We start from the raw sequence: 13040 nt of genomic DNA on the forward strand, positions 1-13040 counted from the left end.
AAAAAAAAAGAAAATGTAAGTTTCACAAGGGCAATAATTTTTGCCTATATTGTTGTCCATGTCTGAACAAGCCACATATTAGGTACTCAATAAATGTTATATAACAAAAGAAATCAGGTTAACCATCTGAACCCAGAATCTGAATGAAGTTGATAAGGTAGAGGGGTGAGTCCAGGATAATTTCTCAAGATTCATCTGCATAGGTCCACTGGTGCCATTTATTGTACTAGGTTACTAGGTATAGAAATAACCACACTCAGCTACTGAGTATGATATTGGCTGATGGTTTGTCATATATGGCCTTTAGTATGTTGAGGTACTTTCCTTTCAAACCCATTTTATTAAGTATTTGAATCATAAATGGATACTGTACCTTACTAAATGCTTTTTCTACATCTATTAATAAGAACATTATTTTTCTTTTGTTTTACTAATGTGGTGCATTACATTGATCAATTTGCACATGTGGAACCACCCATGTGCCCCTGGAATGAACCCTACTTGATCATGACGTATTATTCTTTTTTTTTTTTTTTTTCATTTTTCTGAAGCTGGGAACAGGGAGAGACAGTCAGACAGACTCCCGCATGCGCCCGACCGGGATCCACCCGGCACGCCCACCATGGGGCGATGCTCTGCCCACCAGGGGGCGATGCTCTGCCCATCCTGGGCGTCGCCATGTTGCGACCAGAGCCACTCTAGAGCCTGAGGCAGAGGCCACAGAGCCATCCCCAGCGCCTGGGCCATCTTTGCTCCAATGGAGCCTTGGCTGCGGGAGGGGAAGAGAGAGACAGAGAGGAAAGCGCGGCGGTGGGGTGGAGAAGCAAATGGGCGCTTCTCCTGTGTGCCCTGGCCGGAAATCGAACCCGGGTCCTCCGCACGCTAGGCCGACGCTCTACCACTGAGCCAACCGGCCAGGGTTCGTATTATTCTTTTATGTACTGTTGTACTCAATTTGCTACTATTTTGTTTAGGATTTTTGTATCTGTATTCATCAAAGATACTGGTCTATAGTTTTCTTTTTGTGTTGTCCTTGCCAGGTTTTGGTCTTAGGGTTATGTTGGCCTCTAAAATATGTTAGGAAGTATTGCCTATTTTTCAATTTTTTGGAAGAGTTTGAGAAGGATATGTAGCAAATCCTCTTTGAATGCTTGGTAGAATTCACTAGTGAAGCCACCCGGTCCTGGACTTCTATTTTTTAGTTTTTGATGGTTGTTCCAATTTTCCTACTGTTAATCAGTCTATTTAGATTTCCAATTCTTCATGACTCATTCTAGGAAGGGTATATATTTCTAGGAAGTTATCCATTTCTTCTAGGCTATTTAATTTGATAGCATATAGCCTTCCATAGTACACTAATATGATCCTTGTATATCTGTGGCGTCTGTGGTAACCTCACAATACCACAGTCTCATACCAAAGTCTTATATGAGTCTTTTCTCTTTTTTCCTTAGTGAGCCTAGCCAGGAATTTTTCAAGTTCTTTAATATTTTCAAAGAACCAGCTCTTTGTTGTATTCATTTTTTGTGTAAAATTCTACCCAGCCATAAGAAAAAATGAAATGCCATTTGTGACAACATGGATGAACCTGGAGAATATTAGCTAAGTGAAATAAATCAGTCAGAAGAAGTTAAGAACCATATGATTTCACTCATATGTGGGATATAAAACTGAAACTCATAGACACAGACAACAGTATGGTGGTTACCTGAGGGAAGGAGGTGAGGAAGTAATAAAGGGAAAAGGGGGCCAGGTGTGGTGGCGCGCGCCCGTAGTCCCAGCTACTCGGGAGGCTGAGGCAGGAGGATCGCTTGAGCCCAGGAGTTCTGGGCTGTAGTGCGCTATGCCCGATCGGGTGTCCGCACTAAGTTCGGCATCAATATGGTGACCTCCCGGGAGCGGGGGACCACCAGGTTGCCTAAGGAGGGGTGAACCGGCCCAGGTTGGAAAAGGGGGCCATGTATATAGTGAGAGAAGATGATTTGACTGTGAGTGGTGGTCACACAATACAATAGACAGATTATGTATGATAGAAACATACACTTAAAAACCTATATAATCTTATTAACCAATGTCACCCCAATAAATTTAATAAAAATAACACTTGTGATAAAGGAATTATCTCAGAATTCTATTAATTCAAAGTTTCACTTTTACTTCTTATTCAATTTTCATGATCCTTTTATATAACCCTATGTAAAAAAAAGTAATAGAAAAGAGATAGGGCGTTCTACAAACATAAGGTAATAATGCTGCTACTTATAAACATTTCTACCTTAATATTCAGTGGTTTGGTTGGTTTTTCTTCTTCTATGTCCTATCCTGTCCTCATCCTTGCAGAGTTTCTCTTCATCCCATATATGTCCAATGTTCCACGGTTTTTATTAAAGTTACAGTATTGGCTCTACCAATTTGATTTGGCAATGTATTAAGTCTGTTCTCTGGCTTATGAATTAAAGAATGTCTCCCACTGAACAGAACTTATCTAGAAAAGCAAACCATGGTCCACCGTGACTCTATATGACACACCACTTTGTGACTAGAGGACAGATCACTAAATTTTAGTTTATTCTGATCACTTCCTCCCTTGTAGACTGTGCTTCTTCCACAATTAAAGTCAGAAAAAGAATTCAAGCTTGCTTTAATTTGGTTTAACAACGTTTTGGTACTTCTTGTCTCTTGAAATTCTTTTATTATAAGAATACCTTACATAATATCATATATACCCCAAAATAGATAATACCCTTGAAGGGGAGAGAAATACTATTTCAACACACAATAAAATTGTTCCATGAAAACTAAAGCTTCTTGAGCTCTGTCCTTCTGTCACATATCTCAAAAAAACATAGCAATTTTACCTCAAATTACAGTATAGCATTACAGTTTGTATCATTTCCCCCTCAAACAGTGATAGCCTCAGTGGACAGGAATGATTTGTAGTACAAACTCTTCCTTGTAATACAAACTCGGGATCTGACTTCAATGATTACAGTCACGCACCAGGCACTTTCAGGAACACTAGTTCCAATGACCTGAGGAAGATCCTCAAAACTGCTACTCCAGGTGACCCTTTGTCCAGAAACTCATGCTATGAGAACTAAAAGATCTTTAATATCAGAGAGGTAGGGAAAAGGTGGTCAATCTATCTTTGGAAGTAAGGAGAAAACTAAACTCCCTTCTTTAATTACAGAGCAAGCTAACAGGTCAACCACAGGTATCCAAAGGTTGAGTAAGAAACCAAAGTTGTACAAAGTTTCAGTCAGGCTGCTAGTGGCAAAAACATTTATTATTTAGGAATTCTCTGGCTGATGGAAGCTCAGAATTTTTGCCTTTTATTTTCCTTGTTCCTACCCTCATTCCACCTTTCTGATATTTTAAATCAGTAGAAACAACTTCAAAACTTTTCTTGCAAAAGTTTTTGGTTGAAGGAGATTCAAACTGAGTCATTTGCTCAATAAACACTTGTTGACTGTCCACTAAGGACAGGGCCCTGGACCAGGCCCCAGGACTCAAGGGATACAATGGTAAGATCCAGTTTCCGCTCTTGAGGAGTTGGGCCTCTTTCCATAAGTCTGGCAGCTCTGCCTGCAAGGCCCAAAAAGCTTCATGGGATGTTTTCCAACAGAACTTTGATTGGTAAGTGGTTCACTTGACAGATGATGGCCTTGAGGGCAAAGATAGTGATATTGTAGGCACAGAAAACAGAAAACCAAATAGGCAGAAGCAAATGTGAAGCATGTTTGGCTCACTAAAAATAATTTAGTATTGGAGCAAGTGTAGGATTTTAGTGGGAGAAAATAGAGGGGCATGAGTTTAGATATAGCAAGGGCAAGGATAGGTGGAGAATGACAAACCAATAAGCTTAGGATTCATTCTGTGGATAGCTGGGGACAGGAAAATGACAGGGTCAGATCTACATTTTAGAGACAGTGTTTTGTGTAGACCAACTGGAGGGAGAAAGACTGGAAAGTAGAGCAGAATAAAGAGATTTTATAGTAGACCAGTAGAAAGATGAAAAGGGGAAATTATAGAATATTAACTTATTTTCATCACTATAAATAACCAAAAGCAAACAGTTTAAGTGCTTCCAAATTCTGTCTCCATACTGCTCTTATGAAGATATGACATGTTTAGGTATTTGTTTATTTGTTTGGAGGAACAGGAAGGGGAATAGTATTTCTTTTTAAAGAGCCCTATTCTTTATAAAATCCCTTCCATGATTAAGGAAATAATGCTCGATAATACTCCATCATTATACACCAGCTGGGATATGTTCCTTTGGGTTATAATCAAAATTGATTACGCCTCTGAGTCACAAAACCAGGATTCAATTTCCCACTCTGTCATTTATAGATGTCTATCATTGGGCAAGTTGTCCAACTTCTCTAGGTTGTCATCTTTAAAGGTGTGTATCAGTCAGGAAACAGAAAGCAGACTCAAAGAGTAAAAACTGAGCTAGGTTTATGAAGAAAATTCATCAAGGGATGATGAGACACTCTGGGACTAGCAATAATGGAGACTCAATACCAACCCTTGGATCTGGAGGGAGGGAGAGGGGGTGAGGGAGAGAGAGAGAGAACTGTAGCTCTGGGATGGATAGGGGCTGTGGCCTCTACACAGCCACTGCTAACCAGCAGCCTAGTAAAAAGGGAGCTGGGGAAAAACACCTGAAACTCACACTTTTTCCCCCCCTCAATTCTGGCCAGTGCCAGCATTGGCTGAATCCTTCCATAAGTGAGACCTCACTGATATAAAAGTCAGCTTCCGGGGTCCCAGAAAGAATTAGCAAAGGGCAGAGTAGATCCAGAGGTCAGATGGAAGAAAGTCAGTCAAAAATGTAATAATGGTTGTCTAACTCTCACGTAGATTTTCTGTGAGGGTCAAATGAGATATTATATGTAAAAATAACTTTAGAATGATAAACAAAATATACAAATATAATAATTATGAGGTCCATCCTATAAGAAGTAAACAAGAAAGTATAATGCCAATCTATTGTATGATTCTCCTGGGATTGACAGACTTCAAATTAAAATCAAGAATATCTTCTATAGTGGAATTTTTATTATTTCTGGTGAAAATTCAAATCATGAAGATAAAAATTACACTGACAAAATAATTTTTCAGCACCAAACAGTTAAGTCTAACTGAAAAATTAATTCCCTAGTGAGGTCGATGTGACAACGGTCGGGCAGAGTTTAGACACCTACACATCAGCATCTCCTTCTTAGTTTCCTGTGCCTTTCCTTTCCCAACTCAATTCTAACCTTTGCCATCAGCAGAATTAACAACAATTCTAGAATCCTATTTAATTTTATACTGTGGTTCAGGACCAGTTCTTATAAGTACCAATTCATTTGCCAAAGAATATTCAATAAGCATTTGCAAAGTGCCTATAATGTGCTTAGTATAAAAGTTAAGAGTCTCTCCATTCATTGGTAGATAATAAGCCATGATAATATTTCTTCAGCATACAAATCTTTTTTTTTTCTTTTTTCTTTTTTTTGTATTTTTCTGAAGCTGGAAACGGGGAGGCAGTCAGACAGACTCCTGCATGCGCCCGACAGGGATCCACCCGGCACGCCTACCAGGGGGCGATGCTCTGCCCATCCGGGGGCGTTGCTCTGTTGCGACCAGAACCACTGGAGCGCCTGGGGCAGAAGCCAAGGAGCCATCCCCAGCGCTCGGGCCAACTTTCGCTCCAATGGAGCCTTGGCTGCGGGAGGGGAAGAGAGAGACAGAGAGGAAGGAGAGGGGGAGGGGTGGAGAAGCAGATGGGCGCTTCTCCTGTGTGCCCTGGCCGGGAATCGAACCCGGGACTTCCGCATGCCAGGCTGACGCTCTACCACTGAGCCAACCGGCCAGGGCCAGCATACAAATCTTATTTTCTGATTTATAATCTTTTCCCATTCTTGTTCATTCTTCTCCAGCCATACTGACCTACATGTACTTGTTATTCATTGAACTCCTCTAGGTACACTCTTGTGTTAGGGCCTTTACTCTGATGGTTCCCTCTGCTTATTCTTCAGATAGCCACATGGCTAATATCTTCACCTCTTCCAAGTTTGTTCAAATACCACCTTCTCAATGCCCACTGTTTTCAAGACTGCAATTCCCAACCAAGCTCCTAATTCCCTTTATTCTATTCTACTTTCCCTCCCATAGCACTTATAACCTTCTAACTTCTATATACTGCACTTACTTATTGTGGTTATTTTTGATGTCTACCTTCCCTTGTGCCCCTGTGGACAGGGGTGTTTATTTTGTTCACAAATGTAGCCCAAGCATCTAAAACTTAGACTGGCCCATACTGGACACTCAACAAATATTCATTGAATTAATGAATGAATGAATCAATCGTCCAATCAGTCATGTGAAATCAATTTCAGTACACTCAATGACATTAGCAAGTTTTGTTAATGGAAAATTTAAAAGTGGAAAACAGAAAACTATGTTGGCGTATTTTAAATCTAATAGCTTCATCTCAACTATAATTTGTTTCAAATGTTTTGCTTGTAGGTGAAAACTCATATAAAGTGATGATTAATCCCCATTATAATTAAATGTAAAAGCTGCAACATTTCTATTAAAGGAAATATAAGATTAAGCATCAAGCTGGTCCTATTGATAATAAGTGTTTGTAATTAACTTACTGTGGATAACTGTAAACTCTGTCATTACACTAATAAAATGTAAAAATTCCTAAAGCAACTTGGGACTCCACGGCAGCTGTAACGTGAACACCGGCCACTTTGCCAGTTGTTCAGAGGCTGTGCAAATTAGCACAAACTGGTTGTAACACGTATAATGCATTTGGGAGCCATTTTTGCACAACATACGTTCAGAGGCTTTTTTCTTTCCTTTAGATAAAATATCACATCTTGATGCATGCACAGGTGAGGCCAAGATGAACTTCAAACTGGTAAGGAGAATAAACCCTGAAGTAGGCAGTTTAGGTACATCTCTGAGCAAATTATCACCAGGCTCTGATGGGAGTGAACAAAGCCTGCTTGTGCAGCAAATTTGGATTCCAAAATTCATGGCTTGAATATAATATAATTATTTTGTTGCAGAGATACCTGGAAATTCAAACAAAGAGCTCATATGACAGAACTAGGTATAAAAGCATCAAAGAATTAAACTTTGTTTTTTTTCTCCAGAAATCCAAACCTTCCTACTTCTATCACCCAAGGTGATATACAGTCAGAAAGACAAGGAATCCCTGCACAGCCAGTCGTCTTTCTTAATCCATCAAGGACATGATTTTTAGTGGACCCAGTCACACCTTAAACTCAGCTTGGACAGTGACCTGAACTCTGCTTCAAGGGCAGTCAGTCTCACACGTAAAAGGTGCATGTGTGCATGTGGGTACCTGAGAATATGTTCGGGTTTCTCACTGCAACAGAGATTTAGATCCAACGCGAACTGTTCCAAATCAAGAATTAAAATCTGACTTGTTAGCTTTTTACTAAATACTATGTGTTGTGGGATAAACTATGTCCCCACAAAACTCATATGTTGAGGTCTTAACCTCCTGTACTTCAGAATATCACTGTATTTGGAAATATGGCCTTTAAAGAGGTAGTAATTAAAGTGAAATGGAATCATATGAATGGGCCCTAGTCCAGTATGCAATGTCTTTATATGAAGAGGAGATTAGGGCACAGAAACACAGAGAAAAAAACATGTGAAAACAGACATAAGTTAGCCATCTACCTACTAAGGAGAGAGGCCTAAGAAAAATCTGCCAGTACCTTGATCTTGGATTTCCAGACTCCGGAAATGTGTGGGACAAGATTTCTATTGCTTAAGCCACCCAGTCTGTGGTATTTGTTATGGAAGCACTAGCAAACTAATACATCATGTATGATTCATCTCATTATATTGCAGAAACAAACCAAGAATGCAATTTTAAAAATCCAGTTTCCAATCACAAGTATGAATGTCAATAGATTCTTCACTTATGCAGTATCACGAAGGAATAAATTATTCTATATTAAGTAAAATTTCTGGATAATTGAAACTTGCCTCTTAACAAACGAATTTATATTCTAATCATATCGATGAAAATGTTTCTAAGATGCATCACTATATACTATTCGCCTTTTAAAATAGAATATACCGAAAAGCAACCCTTTTAAAGAATAAAATTAAAATTTCCCGCTAAATCAGCAATTGTTAAGTGCTATAATTTAATTATTTCTTCTACCTAAGATTAAACTTATTTCTTATGTCTTACTTCTGGGTATATATATCTGAAGAAATCCAAAACACTAATTCAAAAGGATATATGCATCCCTATGTTCATTGCAGCATTATTTGCAATAGCGAAGCTATGGAAGCACCCTAAGTGTCCTTTGATAGATGAATGGATAAAGAAGATGTATTACATATATATAATGAAATATTAGTCACAAAAAAGACTGAAATCTTAACTTTCGGGACCACATAGGTGAACCTAGAGGGTATTATTTTAAATGAAATAAGTCAGGCAGGGACACACAAATACCATATGATTTCACTCATAGGTGAAATCTAAAAAATAAAATAAAACAACACACAAAACAGAAACAAATTTACTTTTGTAATAGGTTTGTCCTTCACTCCCACCTCACATTTACTGAAATTTCTAGTTTATCTCCTCTCCAACAAGCCTTCTCATTGGCCATAGGCTGAGAAATTAAGGAACTCAGCACTATGTCTCCAGGCCTGAGGAATCCAAAGGCTTGAGGAAAGGCTCGAGGAGCTCCAGTGTGAGTAAACTTAACATACTCCTTGTGGCATATATTTTTTGTTTCTCAGACACGTTTTGCGTCCATTGTTATTTTTTCCTGTATTTCTAAGAGTTAACATTGAAAAGTTCATGAGCACTATGTCTGAATAAGTGAAATTTTATTTTTATAATATTTTATTACTAATTATTGGCTTGTTACCACTTCATAGGCTTACACACACTGTCTTTACTGATTATCATAATTGGTTTACTGTTGATTTCTGACCTCCGAATGAAACATGTTTATGAACATATCAACTTTAATAATAATAGGTAGCGTGTATTAACGTTTACTATGTGCCTGTTACTTATGCTAAAAGCTCTGTAGGTAACTCCCTAACTACCAACAATGTGAAAGCAAGGAAAGGGATGCAAAATCACTATGACCTCTCAGAACCTGTGTTTTCTGGATAGATATACAGGGTGGGGCAAATGTAGGCTTACAGTTGTGAGTACACAAAACATAGTTTATTCTTATATTAGTATTTATTAATTATTGTACTATTTTCCATATGAACAACTGTAAACCTATGTTTGCCCCACCATGTATTATGCAAATGAGCACCCTTGGATAATAAAAAAAATACATTTTAATAGTTTTTAAAAGCTGCTAGTAAAAACTAATACCAGCCCTGGCCGGTTGGCTCAGTGGTAGAGCGTCGGCCTAGCGTGCGGAGGACCCGGGTTCGATTCCCGGCTGGGCACACAGGAGAAGCGCCCATTTGCTTCTCCACCCTTCCGCCGCACTTTCCTCTCTGTCTCTCTCTTCCCCTCCCACAGCCAAGGCTCCATTGGAGCAAAGATGGCCCGGGCGCTGGGGATGGCTCTGTGGCCTCTGCCTCAGGCGCTAGAGTGGCTCTGGTCGCCAACATGGAGCATTGCCCCATGGTGGGCATGCCGGGTGGATCCCAGTCGGGCACATGCGGGAGTCTGTCTGACTGTCTCTCCCTGTTTCCAGCTTCAGAAAAAGGAAAAAACAAAAAACAAAAACAAAAAACTAATACCACATGCAAGTTCTTAATTGAATATAATCTTGGCATAAGCCAATCATTCTTCTCCACGGACCATCACTCCTGAAACAAGCCTAAAAAACTAGTGCTCCTTCTCTCTACCTTCCCTATGACCCAACATGAATTTACGAAGATATGTGTATGTGCAGAGGGCTTTCTGGAAGTAAATCACTAGTAACTGCTGGTATATCAACTTCCACATCCCAAAAGACATGTGGAAGTTAACTTTATTCAATTAATTTTGAGGTGTAATTAAATGCACATCTTAAGGGTTCAGATCCGAAGGGTTCAGTTTGATGAGTTTTGACAAAGGAATACACTCTTGTAGTCAACATCCCAATCAAGATATCGCACATTTCAGTCACCCCAGAGAGTTCCCTTCTGCCCCTCTGCAGTCTCTCTTGCCAACTGTAAGTACTTATTTTTAAGTAGATATCATAGCAGTAATGGTAAAAGGTACTGTTTATGGATGGTTAACAACAGGAGTATTTACTGAGGGCCCACATGCCAGGCACTGTACATATATGGTATTCCACTTAATTCCCATGTCAAATGTTGGTATTATCCCCATTGGTCTATTTGGAAGCAAAGGGTGGGGGGAGGTAGAGGAGAACCAATAAATTAATTATGCATGCAAGATCCTATAACAACTAAGTGGTGGGATTAGACCTGAACAAAAAATATCTAAATTAGAATCCCTCATGCGAAACCATACTACCTCTACACAAATGCTAAGGAGTTTTCTGTTAATTCAAAAAACACACTAAGCAGTGGAGTGAGGCCACCAGCTCAAAATCACAACCCCATCTCTATCACAAACATACCCAAGTACTTCATCTTAATAAGCAAGCAAAAGTTTCAAAGACTAATACTAATGATAATTAAAGAGGATTACTTACTAGTTCTTTGACTGCAGGAAAATCCCTCATGTATTTCTAGAATAGTTAGGAATGGGAAAATATCCTCTATATAGGTGTGAGGGTCACAACCCCATCAACCCCACAATACAGTTAGTGCCTTGGAAAATGAATGGAAGGAATCCAACCACCTACTTGTTCTTGGTCAACCACAGTCCACTCTACTGAAGTGCCACAGTCCCCTCTACCCAAGAGTCACAGGCTCTGTACATAGGCTGTATACAGCACTGCACTATCAATTTCTCAAAGAAGCTAGGAGGCAAACATCTGGATTGAACCTTTTGATTCCTAGTCACATTAATTTTATTCAGTGTTTTAAACTCAACCTACTCACATTTACAAAACACTTCACACAGACTATTTCCCTCATGAATGGAGCTCCATTCACCTCTCACTTAAAACATCAAACTTATTCTGAAATGACTGAAGTGAAAGCTTGTTCAGTGTCAATTTGCAAGTATTATAAAAAACTAGGCGCACAAATGCAGGAGGGTAGGGTATCCTCTTTAAGGGATTCTACTAAAATAAAGCAGATAGGTAAGGAGCTCAGGTAGACTTTCAGGAACCCACAAGCGCTGATGCCAAGCTGTGTTGTGGAGGTGGGTATTTGATTCCCTGGAGTAAAGATATGAGAATTACCACCCTTAAGCAGTGCCAGCTTACACGTTGGGAATCAATATGACTCATTTTCCCCCCAACTGGGGTTGTTTTTCTAGAGGTCCCTCCCCTCAGTTTCCCTGTGGTCTCCCTAAGTCCCTTAACATATATTGCGGGGAGGGCGGTTATCACCTTTTTAGAACCAATTCGTCTCTGGCAGGTTCAAGATTTCATGACGTGTGTTTATTAAGTCCTAAACGTTTGACAACCCCCGGCGCAAGGAGAGAGAATAATTATAACAGACCAGTCTACCCTCCACAACACCCGAGCCTCCTCTTTCCACCGTTAAACAAGAGCACTGCTTAGCACAACGGAAGCTCGTCCTAATGTCGTCTAGAAATACCCCAAGTTCTAGGTCCGCCGTGGGCTCTAATGCGGGAAGCACCGGAGGATGCTGCTTCTCCACAATTAGCGGGAGCCACGCGGGGCGGGGCGGGGCGGGGGTGTCGCCGAGGCTCCGCGCTCACCGCCCAGCACCCTGGGGCCCCGCTCGCTCGCCGCCCGGACTTTTTGGCGCCACCCGTTCAGCAAAGCCACTCCGAGGACAGCTCGGGAAAGGCGCAAAGGGAGTGGCGCGAGGCGGCGGCTTCTCCGGCTGCCGGGCTGGTAGGGGCGGGAGGGTGCATGCTCTGACCCAAGTGTCGGCGCCTCCCCTGGGCCCCGGAAGTCTGGGGGGCGGGAGAGGGAGCGACCCGGCCAGGGCCGCCGGACGGGCAGTAGAAAGGGTCGCCGGGAGTCCCCAGCCAGAGGCGCCGGCGGGGATTGAAGGGGGCTCCCTCCCACAGGGGCCCGCGCCCCGTCCCCGGGAGTCGAGGCAGGCGGGCTGGGGGACCAGAGCAGCCCGCTCGTGGCCACGTGGCCACGCGGCCGCCAACGCCCGTGACAGCAGGTGGGCGGGGCAGGCCCGCGGAGCCGTTACCTGGTTCTTGAGGCGCATCTTCTCGGAGGTGTAGCTGGGCCGGAGGCGGCGGAGCCTGAGCGTGGCGCGGCGGGCGGGAAGAGGTCCCCGGAGTCGCCCCGCGCTCGCTCTATCGCGGGCTGGCTCGCCGGCTCGGCGCGGCGCGGCCGCTTCGCCACCCCCGCCGTTGTCGCTGCCGCCACCTTCCACCTTCACCGCCGCCTCCAGGGGGCGCCTGGCGCGGGCAACGGAAGACTGAGCACTTTGAGTCAAGTTCCCATCCGTGGTCCTGGAGCCTAGCTCTGGGCTTGGCATCAAGTTATGCTCAAGAAATTGAATGAACAAATCTTCCTTTTCTTCAATACTGCTACCTGTGCTTAAGTTTTAAGTGAAGTAAAATCCCTCGCAGTTCAAGTCCAACAACACCATTTGGACAAATGTTACTAGCAAAACACTTAAGCCCTGAGGTTTCACAAACACTAATTTTGAACCCTTGGAATGACTCTCACCCTTTAGGCAGAGATGCATTAGAAAGGGGCCTGTCCCCAGCAGGGAGTATGAGTACCTTAAGTGGATCCTTCAAGCCATGTCTAGCCAGTTGATTGGTGTCTAAGTTATGTCCAAAGTGAAAAATGGAGACAGAGATTGACATCAGTAAGCCCCAAACAAACCGACCAAGGCTTTTTTTTTTTTTTTAATGCATTGTGATTTTAGGTAAAAATGTTTTACTCTGTAAAACATTCCTGAACCACAGAAGTATTAGTCTGGTGTTGAGTAATGTGATG

The 13040-nt window shown here is 41.8% G+C and overlaps 1 protein-coding gene across 1 annotated transcript in view; it reads right to left on the reverse strand.

The window, feature by feature from the left end:
* ELAVL4 (ELAV like RNA binding protein 4) overlaps positions 1-12293 on the reverse strand; it is a 167919-nt gene extending 155626 nt beyond the window's left edge. The window contains exon 1 of the mRNA XM_066269238.1: positions 12277-12293. The gene's annotated coding sequence lies outside the window, so the exon portion shown is untranslated. The remainder of the gene's footprint in view (positions 1-12276) is intronic.
* Positions 12294-13040: the final 747 nt, after the last annotated feature.

The sequence above is a fragment of the Saccopteryx bilineata genome, chromosome 3 (genome assembly GCF_036850765.1).
Source record: "Saccopteryx bilineata isolate mSacBil1 chromosome 3, mSacBil1_pri_phased_curated, whole genome shotgun sequence".
In the NCBI taxonomy this organism is placed as follows: Eukaryota; Metazoa; Chordata; class Mammalia; order Chiroptera; family Emballonuridae; genus Saccopteryx; species Saccopteryx bilineata.